General features: G+C 40.4%; 1 long non-coding RNA gene across 1 annotated transcript in view; it reads left to right on the top strand.

The window, feature by feature from the left end:
• The first annotated feature begins 6977 nt into the window (after window positions 1-6977).
• LOC122809276 overlaps window positions 6978-19614 on the top strand; it is a 63789-nt gene continuing 51152 nt past the window's right edge. Inside the window, exon 1 of the long non-coding RNA XR_006365883.1 lies at window positions 6978-7333. This is a non-coding gene — a long non-coding RNA (uncharacterized LOC122809276). The remainder of the gene's footprint in view (window positions 7334-19614) is intronic.

The following is a 19614-nucleotide window of genomic DNA, read 5'->3' on the forward strand; positions in this document are numbered from 1 at the left end:
ACAGTCAGTCTGGAACGGGTTTCTCCTTCTTTCTCTAGATTCCCAATAACTGTCCTCACTGGCACAGCTATAGAGTTGAGATCTCAGCTGAGTGTCCAAGTCAAGGCCTCCAGCATACACTCTGTCCAACCAGTGCTTCGTGTCCCTGCCAAAGTAGCTGACATACATACTCTGAGATTTGATTTACACACACACATACAGATGGCAAAGGCTGGCACAGGTTTACTAGCTATGCCCCTCTGTGCCCAGACTATAAGGTAGTTATGACTGCCACCAGACACTCCTACTTAAGGGTCTTCCAAGGTTACCCAATATACTAGGTGAAATTAATATTAATACAAATGGTAGTTTGACCAAGAGTAAGGCTATTAGGAATAGCCCACACAGTGTTACCAAATAAATATTCAAGTACTCTCAGAACTTAAATAGCTCTACAAAGATCTATAGTATAGAAAGTGTATATTCACAGTGACATCCGAGTTGAAAACCACAGGAAATATTTAAATATTTAAAATAACATTGCAGTAAAAGCTCATACAAATAAAGAAAAACAATATCTAAACTAAGCTTCACTATATTCCTGACTAAATCTAAGAGAGTTACTACACCATAATAATATACTTAGAGTAAGGCAGTTGGTGTGGTGAATTATTCTTCTTTTTGTTGTCAGGCCCAAGACCAAATACAGAATGCTCTGTCTCTTTAAGAGACTTCTCAAAATAATATATAAAATATTACTGCTGGGATAGCTTGTAGAATTACATCATTTCTGATCATCTGACTTCTAGTTCTCATGCAAACCCCCATTGCTGGCAGCAGGCAGTATTTAGCACTTACCAGTAAAAATACACCCACAAGGGCTTTTGCTCAGATCTATGGCAGGTTCTGGAAGTCATAAAACAATTGCATACCTCCATGCTTCCAGAGTGTAATTAGTTCACTGAAACCTGTGAGATAGCATCTTTATGGCCTAGCCTGTAAAGTGATTTAATTTCACATATTTTTCTAAAGTTTGCTGGACTGAGGTTAACCCTCCAGTTTCCTCTATTAAAACATATACATTTAAACAGTTACAATAGTGTATGTACATTTCTGTTCTCTCCAATAAGGTACACTGTTTATACATTTCAAACACAAGCACTTTACAAACACCTTTTCAACACAAACATCTGTACAAATCAGTTTGATATACAAATGACATACACTTCTAATACATTTTAACACCAGCATCTTGTATGAATCAGTTTGATATTCACTAATGACATATAATTATTTACAAAATTCCAGCTAGCTGTGCTGGCAGTACTTCATTTCGTCACAAACACATATAAGAAAGATATGGGAAAGGGATAGGGTATGTGTTCAGCATCTACAGGCAGTATTTTGAATCAGGGAAGTTTAGGTAGGAGTGACAGAGGATGTGGGGTCTACAGCAAAATGGGAGCTTCTTGGAAAATATAGAAGAAAGTAGTGGACCCATCTACTCAGGAAAGCAAAGGAAGAGAGGGATTGGATAGGAGGAGGCAGCAGGAAGCTGTAAACACGGAACTGAAAAAGGTAGGTGAAAAATATCCATATGAAATGAGACTTGGGCAGAGATATTCATAGGCGTACAGGCAAATGGAGTAATACACAGTAAGGTCAGGGAAGAGTGTCACTCACAGAAAGAAAAATCAAGGTAGAGGGACAGCAGGTACAAAGAGCAGTGACAGATGGTGAAGAGGAGACAAATCCAGAGATGACCTTGCAGTAGCCAGCCCCTAAGGGAAAGCAGGAGGACAATGGGTAGCTAGGTGCATTGTGCCAATGGGAGGAACAGATGGTGAAAAGCAGTGTTGTGCTATTTATTTATAAAAGTAATGAGTTCAGTAAGTAATATATTACTATTACTTATTACTTTTCTAAAAAAGTAATATATTACTATTACTAGTTACTAACTAAAGTAGCTCATTCATAGATCCACCTGAAGAGTCTTGCTTGGTGCAGTGGGTTGGGGCGTCAGGTATTAAACCAATGAGTGGTGAGTTTGATTCTGATTGATGGTGGTATGGAGAACCAACGCTGTTTATTATACGGCAAAGTAAGACATGATCTCTAGCAGGCTAGAATTATCCCAGTGTTAGAGGGGTGTTTTAGTGGGTGAGAGTCCCACAGTACCAGAGTAGGGCCAGAGTCTGGTTATCATTAGCTTTCACCTCCTTGCAGTGCTAAAAAAATACATTTTGCTCCAGATTAATGCTATGTGCTATGAGTTGTGCCAACATTATGTTGTAATTGTTTATCCAAATTTTCCCTTCAAAGTCCCTATTGCCGCCTAACATCTGATTACTATCCATACTGTTCAGGGCCCCCGGAAGTTTTTCATTGCTCTTTAGGGGACAATATCACCCACATTGAGAAACATTGGTTTAAGCAACAGTAATTCAAAAGTAACACACATTTAAGTTACTAGTTACTAAAAAAGTAATATATTACTATTACTTCAAAACTATTTTGAAAAAGTAACTAGTTATATTACTAAAAATTGCAATATATTACATATTATAATATATTACTCCCTTCACTGATAAAAAGGACAGAGCAGTAGGGAGGCCATGAAGGAACAATAGGATAGGGATCAGATGCAACACAGACAGGGAGGCAACCAGCACAAGGAGCTTTGGGGGTGGTAGAACCTAAGATAAGATTGCATATAGGAGAGGTAGTGGCATGGGGCTGGAAGTGAAGGTGCTGAAAAACAATGGCCAATGTGAGGACAGAGAACAGGATTTTTTTAATGGAGATTCAATGGCCAAAGGTATTAAGAGTCTTGGCAAGGAAGCTAGGAAACCAGCTCTACAACTGGGTACAGGTGACCAAACTGGTTACCAAGGAGGAAGACAGAATGCATGCCATGTGTATGTTGGCATAAAAGAACTGCTGGATAAGATAGATGAGGTAAAGGCAAGCTGGACTAGGAGCATATTAGAAGGAAAACATAGCTGGGGGCTGAACATAATATTTATTAGAAATTTTGCCAGAAGATACCAGTGAGAAAGTAGAGGACCACAGAGCATGACAACTGGCTGCAGTAGTGGGGAAGGCAGTAGATATTGACAGAGGCCTACTAATGTGGGGACAGAGGGTGTGCTCCCCTCTGGGTGTAAACAATAGGGGAGTGCAGCCTTTGATGCCAGAACCGTAGCCTTTAAGGAAGAAGTACATTCTTTAAAGAAGCTCTTTGCATATGCATGTCCCTGCATGCACATGCGCACACACACACACACACACACACACACACACACACACACACACATACTATTGCTTATAAACTCTGCATGCAGAATTTAAATACAACACTTGCCTTGCTGCCACTTCTTATTCAATAGGGATTAGGTAATGTGACCTACCTCTGTTAAGGAGCGTTTCCACGTGTGTGTGTGTGTGTGTGTGTGTGTGTGTGTGTGTGTGTGTGTGTGTGTGTGTGTGTGTGTGTGTGTGTGTAAAATGTCCCAGTTAGGGATACTGGGTTAATTCATTTTTTTCAGGCTCAAACCCTGTACCTTGGTTACATGAAACAGGAGCCTGAATCCTCTATGCCAACTACCAAACTGAATGTTGGTGCATTTTCAAGGAATTGTGAGTTGCAAGGGAAGAGAAGTTTACTGCTACTCATGCTAAGTCTGTTTTCAATGTGCAACTGTTTTGTTTAACAAATGGTCATAGCACAACAGGTAGCATACTTGCTTTTGATGCAGAAGGCTGTGGGCTCTACACCCACATCATTTAGATGAATTGCTGACACTGTGTTGTAATTTAAGGGGGAGGGCATGGGGCTGCTGCAATCCTAAGGGTGTCCTCCTTTGGATGAGATGCCTAGTAACTATGAGCCTGTTGTTAGTTTGCCATCCATTCCCTATTGCAATATTACCAGCTTACAATTTTGTTTTAAATGTAACATAGGCAATTTGTTCTTCAAGAGGAGCAGGCACTGAATTTGTAGATGAAACACTGAAATATAAAGTTGTTTGCTAGCAGCGACATCTTCATTAGTTACATATCTCTTTAATGTGGAATTATTCAGGTGGCATTTACTTCTGCAGAGATTGTGCATATTGACTGATATTGGTGGATTGTAATGACAGAAGTTTGAGTGGCCTTTTATGATTGAAGTGTTCTGAAATGGGCAGTTTTGTCATTATCGGATCATACATTTTGTTTCTTTGCTTACAGATCAAATGTTCAAAACTACAAATTTAAAACACACTCTAACAAAGGGCACTATATTATATAAGGAAAATAATTTAATATAATCAGGAAGGTGACTCAAAGAACACATATTTCCATGTTCCTAAAAATGTGTGCAAAAGGCCTATGGTTTGAAAACAGCCTAAAGGTAAACTTTATCCACCTTTGGCCAGATGTATTTTATTTGAATGTGGGTTTCAATGCCATTTTTATTTGAATGTGGGTTTCAATGCCATTTGAATGAATATGAGTTTTTCTACACCAATAGTCAACTCTTCCCTGGTTAGATCTGACCACAAACTAATCACCTTGGAAATCCACATCCCTCCCACCCCACCCCACAAAGGTAACAACCATGAAATACTTCTCCAATGCTAACTTTGGGCTCCTAAAACAGAGGTGGCTAACTTCACTTGCAAATGGACAATAGTTGCATGACCACCGAATCATACACCAATGCACTGTATGAACATGTACGCAAATACATGGATCTCGCCATACCCAATAGAACCAAAACGCTCTCCTCAAAAAAAAAAAAAAAAAAAAAGAAAGCCAATCTGGTGGTCCCCTGCCATGAACAAACTCTACAACAGAAGGAAGAAACTGATGTGGAATAAGGTGACATCTGAAGACTGGAAAAACTCCCTTATCAGCCTCAACAAAAGGTTGAGATCCCTCATCAAATCCTCTAAAGCTAGCTATGAAAACAAAATTGCAGCAGATAGTAAATACAACCACAAGGCCTTCTATAGTTATGTAAAGAATCTCCACGGCAATACTCAGATTTGTTCTGAGCTACTGCACAATGGTACCTCCAATATACTGGCTGACAGATTTAGTGCCAACTTTATCAGTCTCTCTCCCCCAAAGGACCAATCACAATTCCAGTAGATTGCCAGGTACCCAGTATTACTGCTGCACAGGTTAAAACAGCACTGTCTAAGGCTAAGAATACAGCTTCTATGGGACCTGACAATATCTATGGCTATGTTCTTCATGAACTACAGAGTGAACTGGCACCTCACCTGTGTGCCCTGTTTAATCACAGCCTCACCTCAGGCTTTGTCTCTAATGAATGGCGCATTGCTACAGTCATCCCTCTCCACAAAGGAAGAGTGACTACAGACTCTGGGAAATATTACCCCATTAGCCTGATGAGTCTGATATGCAAAGCTATGGAACGCATCATCATGGACCTAATAAACAAGGATATAGGAAATCTCCAAACTCTGAATCCTAGACAGTTTGGTTTTGTGAAGAGTAGATCATGCCTGCTCAACTTGGTCGACTTCTTTGAGTCAATCATCAGATCTGTGGATGAAGGCAAGGTGGTTCATACAGCCTACTTTGATCTGGCCAAGGTCTTTGATATCATTTCCCACTCAGGAATCATAGAAAAACTCCCTAAGCTTGGCATCAACCCCTATATCACTAGGTGGGTTGCAAACTGGCTCACAGATAGAACCCACAGTGTGAAAGTAGCTGACTCCAAGTCAGACTGACAACCAGTCATGAGTGGAGTCCCACAGAGTTCGGTCCTGGGTCCTCTCCTGTTTGGTATCTACTTCTCTGAAGTCCAGGCCAACACGAAGGGACTCTGGCTGACAAAGTTCACAGATGATTGCAAGTTGGGAGCTATTATTAACTCCCCAAGTGATGTTGACATCCTACAGAAAGGCCTCACTGAGATCAATGACTGGTGTCAGAACCGCAGCCTTAAGCTCAATGCCAAACAATGTGTCGTCATCCCCCTTGGGAAAAACCCAGTTCCCTTGAATTACCACATCGATGGTAGTCCACTGAACACAAAAAGCGTTATAAGAGATCTGGGAACACAGGTTGACAGCAACCTCTCTTTTGACCACCACATTGCCACTGCAGTCAGAAATTCCTTCTATGTGGCACATCTCATTACTAAGGGTTTTGCATCCAGGAAGAAAGAGGCCATTGTCTCCCTCTACTCTCCCCTCATTAGGGCAATCATTGAGTACAATGCCCCATTTGGCATGTACCTCACTAGACACCTGCAACAACTGGAGAGGCTGCAAAAGTAACTCACAAAGAGGATCCTAGGCCTTAAACACTTCTCCTACATGGATAGACTCAAAACCCCCCAAATATTCTCTCTCTCATATTGCCTACTTAGCGGCGATCTCTGCTTGACTTACAAAGCCATATTTGACCCAGCTCTATTAGAAATGCTACATCTAAAGAAATCCCAATCACTCCACACCACGTGCTCCAGAGACCTCAACCTCATTACCACAATCAAAAGAACATGCTGGAGGGGCAGGTTCATAACCCAGAGACTGCCCAAGCTATGGAATAGACTTCCCATACATATCAAGCAGAGCACCACACTGGCCCTCTTCAAGAGAAATCTTGATGAGTGGATGGGAAATAGAAAATTCACCCCGGGGATCACTCCAGTGGCTCTACTCAACAGAGGTACTAGGAACTAAGGTTGGGTGGCATGATGCCAGGGTAATCCTATGGGCTAGGGTAGTAAAGGCTCCATGGCCATTGCCTAGTACACATCTATGAACCTATAAGGGCAGAAAAGTGTACTGTTAATTTTAAGTCTGTTGTCATTGTGAGACTTTTTTTTAGCAACTATCTGTTTTTGCTATAAAATTTGAAATAAAAGTTTTAAATTAAATCCAAATATCTGTAATCATTGTAAAAGTAAAGAAAAAAGTATGCACACTGAGAAGTTTGAACAATGTTTATGTAAATTCCCAATTTCAATTCAATGAAACACTGGAATGACTGTGGGAGGATGCTGGGGGGGGGGCAGTCCATTACCTTGCTAGGCCCCATTTGACCATGATCCGGCTCTGAAGTGAACTCTTTGTTTTTTCCTCTTGTAGGCATTAGTGTCTCCATGCATGAAAAGTGGTACATGACTGAAGGAAACTCAGAAGGAACTACAAACCAGACCAGAGAGAACCATGATTATTTTTAAAATTAACAGCAGCCTTCCACTTGTACAGTAGTACAATGCAGTAGAGAGTTTTACAGTGGAAAAGTTTTTTTTTTTTTTTTTAACTGAACCTGATGAATTGGATTAAATTCAGCCAGGGCGTTGTGGACTACTGGACTGAAGGTAAGCATTTTTTTAATGTGACTATAACCAGATTTTCTTTCTTATTTTTGGAGAAAGGGATGGTGGCTAGGCTAGTGTGTGTGTTTGCATTTGTTTAAATATTTTAAAGTTTGGCATGTGTGTGTGTGTGTGTGTGTGTGTGTGTGTGTGTGTGTGTGTGTGTGTGTGTGTGTGTGTGTGTGTGTGTGTGTGTGTGTGTACTTGTTTAAATATTCTGAAATTCGATATTTATGTTTATTTCATTGTACCTTTCTGTCCTCTTTTTGTTTTGGTGGAGTGGGAGGTACCCAGCTGTGCTGTGGATTAAAGTAACTAGCCCTTTCACTTGCTCAACTTAAATTTTGCTGTTAAGGCTGGCAAGTGAATGTTTGTGTTAATAAATTGGAATATGTTTATCCTTTTTGGGGGAGGGTTGGTGAGTTGTGAGTGGATGAATGTAACTTGTCCTTTTCACTTGGTCAGTTTAAATTCCACCATTAAGGTACAGCTGTGTGAATAAATCTGAATATTTATGCTTTTGGGGGGGTGGCAGTAAATTTGTCCTTTTCATATTATTTTAAAGGATGGCTAATGTTCATTTGTGTGAAACTGAAATTGGGAATTTATCCTCTTCATTTGCTCAGCTTAAGTGTGGTATTAAGGGCTGGCTAGTGCGGATTTATGCAAAATAAATTGGACTATTCATGTTTTTTTTTCCCTTGGGAGGGGTGGCTAGCTGTGTTGTTCATGAAATAACTGGTTCCCAGTTTAAAGTCAGGCATTAAAGGATGATATGCATTTGTGCGAAATAAATTTGAATATTGTATGAAACACATTTGAAACTGTCCCTAATTTTACAAAATGTTCTTGTATTTGCCTAATATGTTTGTTCTTCAAGTTAATATCGTATCGTTTGCTTACCTTATAGTCTGCCTATAAATAACTACTTTGCATTTACATGAAATATGCAGCATTCTCTCTCTCTCTCTCTCTCTCTATATATATATATATATATATATATATATATATATGTGTGTGTGTGTGTGTGTGTGTGTGTGTGTGTGTGTGTATCTCTATCTATCTATCCAAAGCTCTTATGGGTGTGTTGTCAGTGTTGCACCTTCCAAAGGAGCCAATGATGCATTTTTGATATATAGCTTTAGTCCATGATTCTGGCAGCAGTTATTTGTTTGGGACAAGCCTTCCTGCAGAATGGCTGAGTCTTTTAGGGATTTGATCACTGCTCCTAGATTGCTCCTTGCTGGCCATTTTGTTTCATTTCAAGATTTTTACTAAAAATAACTGTCATAGAGGAGGAGATGTTAGAAATAAATCTCCGTGGGGCTGGGCATGGGGTGGTGTTAAAAAATAATTTCTGCTCCAGGTGTCACATATGCTAGGCACACCACTGGATGTTTAGACTGGTAGATGGATGGGGAGAGACTTGGCAGAGAGAGCAGCTTCATGCCAATGAAAGGCTGCATCTTAGTCCACAAGAAACAGTGGTTCTCCAAGCCAGGTTAGAAAGGTCCATCTCAATGAGTGTACCTTTAATCTAGGACAAAAGATGGTGGGGGGATAGGTTTATAGGTGTGTAAGAGGCTAATGGCCCTGGAGCCTTTTACAAGCCTAGCCCAAATGATTACCCTGGCATCGTGCCACCCGACCTTAGTTCCCAGAGCCTCTGTCGAGGAGAACCACTGGAGTGATCCCCGAGGTGAATTTTCTGTTTCCCATCCACTCATCAAGATTTTTCTTGAAGAGGGCCAGTGAGGCACTCCACTTGACATGTATACAAAGCCTATTCCATCGCATGGGCAGTCTCTGGGTTATGAACCTGTCCCTGCAGCTTGTTCTGTTGATTGTGGTAATGAGGTTGAGGTCTCTGGCGCGTGTGGCGCATGACTTCTTTCTTCCTAGATGCAAAACTCTTAGTAATGAGATATGCCACAGAGAAGGACTTTCTGACCACAGTGGCAATGTGGTGGTCAAAAGAGAAACAGAAGAGAAGTGTGTACTCAGGTGAAAGAAGGGATAAAGGATGCAGAATATAGTAGGGGGAAAAAACAAGTGTGGCATAGAACATAGCTTGGTGGTATACAGTGAAGGGGTTTTAGTTGGAGAGTGGGGCACTTGTAAGTGGCAGTGAAGCAGGAGGGTGTGAACATAGCTGGTATCATAGAGACAATAGCCAGTACAAACAAGGTGTGAACCATGGAGGTGCTTCGGTATGTGTTTCCTGGGAATGACATAACAGAAGGATGGAGATGTGATCTTCATAAAGGATGCCAACATATATAAAGACAAAGCTGGAGCAACAGAACCCCATTCTGGTGGCAAAGGAGCATACAAGACCAAAACCTATGGTTAGCACACATGGTTATACTAGACCAAAGGAGCAGACAAGACCAAAACCTATGGTTAGCACACATGGTTGTACTAGACCAAAGGAGCAGACAAGACCAAAACCTATGGTTAGCACACATGGTTGTACTAGACCAAAGGAGCAGACAAGACCAAAACCTATGGATAGCACACATGGTTGTACTAGACCAAAGGAGCAGACAAGACCAAAACCTATGGATAGCACACATGGTTATACTAGAAAAGAAGGGAATACAGGCAGGTCGGTACAGGCATACTCGTCCCCAAACTTGTCAGGGAAGGAAAATGAGATACTAGAGGAGACAGTGAAGGTGTAAGGTAGGAGAAAGAGAGTTAATGACTTGGGACTTAAATCTGACAACAGTAAACAGGGGGATTTTGAACTCCAGGGGAATGAGGAAGCTGTAGCTGAATAAAGACTTGTGCCAGAAAGGATTCAGACAATAGCACACGGTCATACCAGATGGTATAGAATTCCAGATGAGCTACTAACTTAATTAGAAGGAGTAAAGAATTACTTGATGAAGATGCTATTAACTGAAAGTAGTCGTTCCACTATGTAGTCTAGAAGAAAGAAAGGACAGGAATACGAGAGAAAGAAAATAGTGTGAGATTTTATGGGAGAAAGTTATGATGAGCAGGAGGAGAGGGTAAAAAAGATGTTATAGGACTATGGGCAGGCTTACAGCATAAACTATGGAAATGGGTCAGGAATGCACTGCCAAGGACAATGGACAAGGATAAGATCAAAGGCAAAAATGAGGAGAAGCATACTGTGGCTACACAGGAAGGGAAGGCAAAGGATAGTGCACACAACTACATAGGAAGGGAAGGCAAAGGATAGTGCACACAACTACATAGGAAGGGAAGGCAAAGGATAGTGCACACAAGAAGTGGAAGGGAGGAACTAAGGATGTGGAGAAGGCATATTGTAATGAGGCAACCAGAAGGGCAACAAACAAGTGAGGCAACAAAAGTGCAAATTGAAGGAGAGTTGGCAAAAGTGATCAAGAGAGGCAATAAAGGTTTCATTGTTTCTTTAGTTATAGAACAGAAATAAATAAATGCAGAAATGTCCTGGCCAAAATGAGAAAAGATGAGAGGGAGTTCTTGGGAAACTTGAAAAAAAGCATGGGTACTGAATAAACATTTCAGCTTAGTCATCAAGAAGGAATGTGAGGAGAGGGTGCCATGCCAGGAGTGAGGAAGAGCAGATGGGGGAGAGCAGTGGACAGAAACCAGGACGGAGGAGGATGAGTAGATTATGACCGCAGTAATGAAAGTTAAAGCATGAGGACAGCATGGGCTGCCTCCTAGGGTCCTCAAGAAGCTGGCCAATCCTATGGCATAAGTTGTCAACAGACCACTGACAACTGTAGCAATGCACACAGGTACAACACAAGCCTGGTGCCTTTTCACAATGGGTGGGGGAGAGGGTTGAAGAAGGAGAAATGAAGAAAACCGAAGATCTATTAACATAACAGAGATGATAGGGGAATTCAGGAAACAAAGCCTTGGGGAAAGGCTAGTTGCTTTCCTAGAGAATAGCAATCTCCATGACAATAAGCAACATGGATCCATTGCCACAAGAAGCTGCCAGTTAAAACTGGTCCAGTTTTACAGCTGGATTTTTGGAGAACCTGACAGGTAACACCAACAGATGTTGTCTACCCATCCTTCTCTAAGGCCGATGACTTGCTCCCACACAGGAGGGGTTAGGCGTTGGATCCAGACTGAGGAATTAGACTGCTTTGTTGATGAAGGGTAGGACACCAGGTTTGTAGTAAGAAGAAAAAAGTCTGGAAAAAGAAAAGCAACTAGTGGAGTAACACAGGATTTGCCCCCAAGTCATATGCTCTTTGTTATAATTATTTCAGACATATCAGAGGAAGAGGAAAATGAATCATAATTTTCAGGGGTTATATAAAGTGAGGTACATCAGCAGAAGATGCATGGAAAGAAAGGTTGGAGTTAAGATTTTCCACAGACAAATGCAAAGTACTGACACTGGTCCATATCAGCCTTTTTGTGAGGTATCATCTGGGGGAATGGCAGTGGAGCAGGAAAATAACCTGGCAATGTTCATTACATCTGAAATGGACATGGAAAAGCAAAGGAAGTGAGTAATGGTAGTGACATACAGAATGCTGGATCAGTGTCATACCAAGGACAGCCAGAGAAGTCTACAACAGGCAGTAAGAAGTGCATTACGCAATGTGAAGGGGCAGTGGACCCGGGTACAAGGTGTTAGGGGGCATGACTGCAGATGTCGAATGTGTGGTAAGGCAGTACAGGTACTTAGAAATAAATGCTGAAACTGTATTTGTGATCATGGCTGAAGCACAGAACTGAAACGATTTGCATGTGGCAAGTGTACCAAACCACTTGTTAAATTTATAGCAAGTGGACCACAACAGTTTCATTGGTTTCATAACAGAAGGAGCTAGTTCTGTATTTTTACTCCTCAGCATTGACAGGGGGCCAGATTATGGAAATGCACAAGGTGCCACATAACTTACGCATGGCGCTGTGGTGGAATGTATTCTCAGGCAGACAGATTCCAGAAGCAGAGGTAATATTTTCATGCTAGTAAGCTCTGATCAGGCCACACTTTCAGTATTATGTCACATTTGGAGCCCAAACTAGGAGATCATCATCAGATTGTTTTAAGGTGTTCAGAAGAAAGTTACCAGAATACTGTGTGTGGGACGTAGGAGAAAGAATATTAAGAGAGACTAGAAAAGATGGGGCTCTTCGCAGTGGACACCAGAAGATATATGGGGACATGATATGGATATATAACATTATGTCAGGGGATAGGAAGGGGTCATCTTGAACAGGAAAGATGAAGACAGGGTAGAGGGCACAAACATTGCAAATGTTGGTGGGATAAACAGCTGTGGACTCATGAAATGGACTGCCAGAAAGGGTGTTGGAGTAGCAGTCTATGGAAGCATTCCAAAGTAATGGGGAGGTGAAGAAGGAGAACGAAGGACAGCAAGTAGGCAAAATGCTGGATGCATTTAAAGGGCAGACTAAATAGTGTCACGATTTGACACAAAGCTAATGAAATGCAAGTGAAATAGTAAATAAGATAATGAGTTGATAGAAATGTAGAGTGACAGAAGTGAAAGAAGCACCGAAGAAGGGAAAGAATTTGTGCAAAAGGGTAGAAGGTTTGGGAATGAAATAATCAAACAGCTGAGGCAGAGAAGGCTGGATTGTAACAGAAAACAGAACAAAAGGAAAGGATAAAAAATATCACAAGGAAATGTGAAATAAGTCAGTAAAGCTGACATCACTGAGACTAAATATGATGAGCAGAACAGGACAGAATAATGACAGAATAATAAGGACAGGTAATGCTGCAGCTGCACAAACAATTATACTAGCACACATTTGGCTACAATCATGAATAGCAGTGATACACACACACTAGTAAAGGACTAGGCAACTCATTCAAATGCTAGCACCTTTATTGTCCTGTTCTGTGACTGCTTTCAGAAAGTATTTATTCATGTATCGGGTGGGGTGGGGGGGGTCTGTCTGTCTGCCTTCCTGACAGTACTTATGCATGTTCACAACACATACATGCACGTGTGTATGAATACATACTTCACACTTTGTGTGGGCCAGTATGCGCTGGTGGATTCTAGTGGAGAGTGTCTCCTGTAGCTCTATAAATGCTACTGAAGTACAACCACATCTGTCTAATACACCTTCCAGGAAGCCTTAAACATGCTTTGCTTTGCCTTCTGTCTGTCCTGTGCCAGTGCACATTACTGTTACTGTGTCTGTTTGCCTGTCTGTCCCCTGACTGCCACCCACACAGCTTCTGCCTAGAAACATTTGCTGCTGTTGTATAGCAAGACATTTCTTACCGATTATGTGGTCATGTGATACAGTGATAACTGGCAAAGCTGTAGCATAATATTCTGCCTTTGGAAGGCTTCATATTGCCAGCCAAGTTGAATAATATGAACAACATGATGTATCTCAAAACATGAATCTCCCGCTTACTCTTTGTTCTGTTTTGTATTTACTGTTAAACATACTAACTGCCTATTGTATTATATATATTGCATTTACCTGCGGCCTGGGTCATAGTTGAAAATGGCTGTTAGATCAGTCCACCTCTCCAGTTAACAAACAAATAATTGAAATAAATACATTTAAAAGATATGGAGAATCATGCATTATCCAGCAGAGCTCCTGTTGATCTAACTTGATCCAGTGTCATGACTGGGTCATCAGCAAGGTTAGTAAGGAGGAACCCAGTGGGAGCACTCTATGCAGACTTTTCTAATGATGCCTCACAGGACTTTGGTGAAAAGAATAGTGCTTAAGAAAGTGGGACCTAATTATTGGGAGGGGTTGGGGAACTATCACCTAATAACAGGAAAAAGGAAGCACAGAACAGAATAAGAAGGATGGGAAAATGGCAGGCCATATGGGCATGGGTGACAGATGGAAAGGGGAATATTTAAGATCAACATCAGGAAACATTACTTCACAAAGTGGATGGTAGTGCACTTTAAAAGCACTGACAGAAATACAGACAAAGTTCTAATGGTGCCTGGAACAGACAAGCAAAACAGTGGAGAATGGAAGTGACAGTTGCATAGTATTAGCTGCAACATGTAAGTAGAGTTAATAGTACAAATAACTAATGTAAACTTCTACATGTGTATATATTATTAATAAAAACAATAATAATGTGAATGATATGAAATACTGTGAATCTGCTTGCATGCATACTGAACTGCTTTCTTCCTGAAGCATATTGTCATTGTGCTTTTTTCCATTTTAAATGGTTGTACTCCTAACTTTCATTAGATAGCTCATTTTAGTAATTCATTTCACTGCAACTTCAATATTTATAGAAACCTTGCTGCTGGAAGCAGAGAACCTCGACTGATATTGTGGATCATGTTGAATGCATTCTGAATTTCTGACGCATATTTTAATCAATAAATTTGAAACGTAAACTTGTAATATTTAACATTTAAATATAAATTCTGCAATATTTTGTTTTCTTGCTTCCTCTAAACCTTTTCATTGACTCACATGCTCAGTGGTGTGTCATCCTGGGAGTTTATAAATCTCACCATTCGGTTGTAAATGACATCTAACTTTATAACTGTCTGCCTTGTGGTCAAACTGCTGACGTCAACACAAGTTATAGTGGGTAGAATTAGCAAGCTATAGCTTCCTGATACTGAAATGGATTCAGAGAAGCTTCTGCTTAAGAGCGTGCAGCTGCATTCATGGCAGGAAATGAGGACAACTGATGTCAAAAGGGAAGGAGAAACATGGGCGGAGTCAGCACACTAAGCAAAGAACACTGTGAGAACACTGCGTTACAGTTCTGCGTAAAACAGTACGACTCATGGCTGCTTTCTGCATCCCAGAAAAGACAAAGAAAAGATAAAAGTAGTCTGTGCAGTAATATAGCGTCCCAACTACTCACTGTGTTGCGTGCTTGTAATCTACTACAAAGGAAATATATAAATGAAAACTTTAGGTGCATTCCCAGATCACTAAGACAGCAAGCATAATAACGCATGAAAGTGCATATAGACAGGCACACACACATAGGGAAACAAGATTTATAAAGGAAAATATGCAAGTAAGGCAAGCATGAACATCACATGCAGAGAGACACAACACAGGCAGAAAGACAAAGGGCCCCCCATATACCAGATAATGGATGCAGAAAAGGAAAATGAGGTGATGACAATAAAAAGCACCACATGTGCATGTGGCAGCAAGGGTGCAGTGAGGCATACTCAGTGTGTACTCAAATGAGTACATTGTTTTCTGAACTTCGCTTGGAAATGTTAACACTAAAAAGCACAGAATGCTTAGAACTGTGTAAGTGAATTTGCAGTATAGAGGTATACAAGGAATTCTTGTGCAAAAGGAATACACCTCTAAAATTAGCATTTTATGGATATAAATGGTAAGAGTTAAAAATAACATGCCTCTTCCTAGATATATATATATATATATATATATATATATATATATATATATATATATATATATATATATATATATATATATATCGGTAGCATTTTGAGGTTTGGTACATTTTTAAAGTGATAGGTTGGTAGTGGGAGCACTTGAGTAAAACTGTCTTTCAGCGTTTCCCGACTAGGGGTCGCCACAGTGGAACTCCGGTCCACTAATGATTGGCAGTAAATTTTTATGGTGTCAAGTTGCCAGCCCAGTGCCCAACCTTCAAGGAAGGCACACCCACACACGTACGCACCTACCTGCATGTCTTTAATTTCATTCGAACGCGGGGAGGGCATGCAGACTCCGCACAGAAGACACTCCAGCCAAGAATCGAACCAGAGAACCTCTTGCTGTGAGGCAACAATACTAACCATTGCACCACTGCGGCCTCAGTGGGAGCACTTGAGTATAAAATGTAAATCTCTGGCTACACCCCTGTGTGGCAGCGCATAACACTGGCCTCAGACAATATTTCAAGAGAGCTGCAGTATATATCCTTCTGGCAGCCATACACTAGTAAACTAGTGGTGTGTGTGTGTGTGTGTGTGTGTGTGTGTGTGTGTGTGTGTGTGTGTGTGTGTGTGTGTGTGTGTGTGTATATATATATATATATATATATATATATAGATATAGATATACAGATATATATATATATATATATATATATATATATATATATATATGTATAGTAGACTGAAATGTAAAAAGCAATGTACTGTACAAAAGACCAGATGGACTGTAACAAACAAGCGTACTAATGCATTGGAGAGTAGGATATCAGATAGCTATGAAGACACTGATATAACTTTGGAAGTGAGAAAGCTGCAAAGAGATATCATGAACATTCCACATGGGTAGCTAAAGAAACACAAAAAGTTTGAGACAAAATACACTTTGATGAGGTGTATATTATGAGGCAAATGATACTATACTAAAAAGCTAGTGATATGGCATTCACAGTGCAGTCTGTAAAGTAGCTAAACAATGCACACTGCAATACTGCAGTGCTCTGTGGTAGATGTGAAAAATTATGTGCATAAATAAAATACTCTACACTGAACAGTGCTAAGTAGTGATCCACACATTGTGAAAAACATATTAGACAGATTGCTGTTGTTAATGGCACGTAACACTGACGTATAATGGTATCTTCAGGGAGACAGTCATATAAACAAAGGGATATTGGGCTTCTGGAAAGATATCAGAGGAAAACCACCAGAAATATGTTCAGGATAGGAAGAAGCCCAATATCCCTTTGTTTATATGATCTTCATAAATTCACAGAGTGCTCAAGAGGTGGACTGACCAGGGTCCTGTAGAGTGGAAGTATTGCCACTTTGCTTCTGGAGACTGTCTCCCTGAAGATACACCCCCATAGAATTATGTTTGTTATGATTCCCTTCTTGCACTGATCCTGATGGTCCAAGCCAAGTATTGCCAATTTTGCTTTTAGTACCAGTCATGCAAGCTGATAGATCCACACCAGAGTTCTTATGACCCAATGTATTCCTGACATCATCCCTGTAACCACAACCCTCTATGTTCTAGCCTTCAGTTGTGTACCAGTCCAGTTCCTTTTTTTGTCATACCAAGTCCTTCTATTTTTCCTGGCAGCCACGTATGTAGCATGAAATTAAAATCATTGCCGAAGTATGTAAAGCCGATGTATTACCCTTATTTTCACAACACTTCTCTGTATTTTCTCCAGCATTTTAAATTTTTTTTTCTGTAAACGGTCATCCACTCTAATAAAGTATTTCAGGCCTATCCTCACCACAGCATTGTACAGTGATATTTTGACTTCAGCATTATTAGGTTACTCTCCTCCAGCTATGATTTCCAGCATTCTGCTAACCATTGACTGTTTTCTTACTGTACTCTCGGAGGTATGTTTTACGTACTTAGATACACTTGTATTTAGATATTCAGATCCTTTAAGTCCTCCATAGTAATAGCACCTTCTTATCTACACTGTACTTAAGGATTACTGCAAAGTGCATAAATAAGCATTTGCCCACTCTGCATTTCACACTGCCATTTCTCTGATCACTCTGTCATTCTCAAAAGATCGGGGGGGGGGGGTTTGGCCTCCTATCCTCTTTCCACCAGCCTGCACCTTCTCACAAGACCTCTTCTTACATTCCTGCCCTACATTTAGCATATTCTCAGTACTGTTGCTGATATATGCAACGGGTACATTCAACAGCACTGGATTTATAGTTGGTCCTTGAAACATCTCACTGCTCACTTCCCTTTCCTCTGATACCCCCATTCCTTACTTTTCACTCAATACCCATTTTTAATATACTTTGCTGCATTCAGCTCCTTATCTTCTAATCTTTTGCACATACATTCTGTGTGGAAGGTTGTCAAAGGCCTTGCTAAATCAAGGAAGATTACATTCAATGCATTTTTTCAAAATACTTCTGTTGTTCCCTAACAATATCATATCACGTTTGACTTAAACTCCCTCCCATCCATAAACCCATGCATATGGTCAGTCACACGACTGTTTTCTGAAAGCAATATAAACAACTTACTCCTGAAAAGTGTTCCTATTAACTTTCCAAGGACTGACATGAAGTTCAGTAGCTTGTAGTTCACTAGGTAATTTTTGGAAATTCACTTAAGAAAAGGCACTACTAATACCTTCCACCAATCCAGCAGAACCTCTCCGGGTACCGTGAACTAGTGATATGGTGTTGTTAAAGGAGAACGCAGTACTTCTTCCAGTTCTGTCAACATTCTAAATGGTAGCAACTCTGATTACTGGCATTTACCCCCACACACACTTAGTACTGCCAACTATTTCTGCTTCCTTCATTATTATGCTCTCCTTCCATCTACCCATCCTCACCCAACTCCTGAGTGACATCCCAGCTTGACAACTGCCATGTTTTCCTTTCAGTGAATATAGTGACACATTCGGTATTTAGCTTGCTAAATCTATCGATCTTCATCCTATTTTCTTCTAGCAGTGTCTAAAACCAACATTCATTTCCTCCTTTTATCTATATATCTAAAATAATTGTTTATTCTTCACCCCTCAGAAAAGTTTTTTTTTTTTTTCATTTCTGCATTGTACGTCCTTACTATCCTAACTGTATTCCACTTTTTCATTTTTTACACCTTTTCCCCCACCAACCCTTGGCTCTCTGTGCTTCCCTCCTTCTTAGATCAAATACTGATCAGTACCTTCTCATTCATATGAGGGCTACCTTCTCCTCCTGTCAAGTTTTTCCTCTTTTTCTTGACTACATTTATTCTTTCCTTCTTTGATGCAGCTCCTTCCTCGGCTAAATTTGTTGCATGCCATCTGCTTATGTTACCATAAGCTTCCCAGAATTTTACCCTTGCAACCCCTAATATGAGTTCTGAACCAAAGTAAAACTCAGACCAAAACCAGGACCAGTAAATAAAAATCCAATAAAAACCAAAAAATCACTGGTTAGACAGCCAGAACCAAAGTACTCTTCAATGTAAACAGACTAATTTCACAGTTAAGTGCTTTCATTTTATTCAGACTTCAGAACTGTAGAGAACCAAACTAAGAAGCCAGTTAAAACAGTGAACCTTCCCCACCCCCATCAGCATCAGCCAATAAAAGACAAACTTCAATTAATACCTTAAAGAAATGTACCTAAAGCTTAAACAACAGAAGCTCTCCTCCTTAATTCACTAATAACAGAAACGCTGTCATTAAGTCCTGGAAAACTTGAAGCATCAAGTTTCATTTGCCAAGACATTTCTCTGTGCAGAAGCCTGGTTTCCCAGTCGCCACAATAAATAGATCTCTGCACTTCAAAAATCACGAAATACTGGAACAGATGAAAGAAGGCACACTCAAGACCACAAATAAAATTAAGCGTTTTTCGTTTATGTTAAATCATAAACTT

This window comes from Protopterus annectens, chromosome 8.part0 (assembly GCF_019279795.1).
Source record: "Protopterus annectens isolate FY-2018-M chromosome 8.part0, PAN1.0, whole genome shotgun sequence".
NCBI classification, from domain to species: Eukaryota; Metazoa; Chordata; order Ceratodontiformes; family Protopteridae; genus Protopterus; species Protopterus annectens.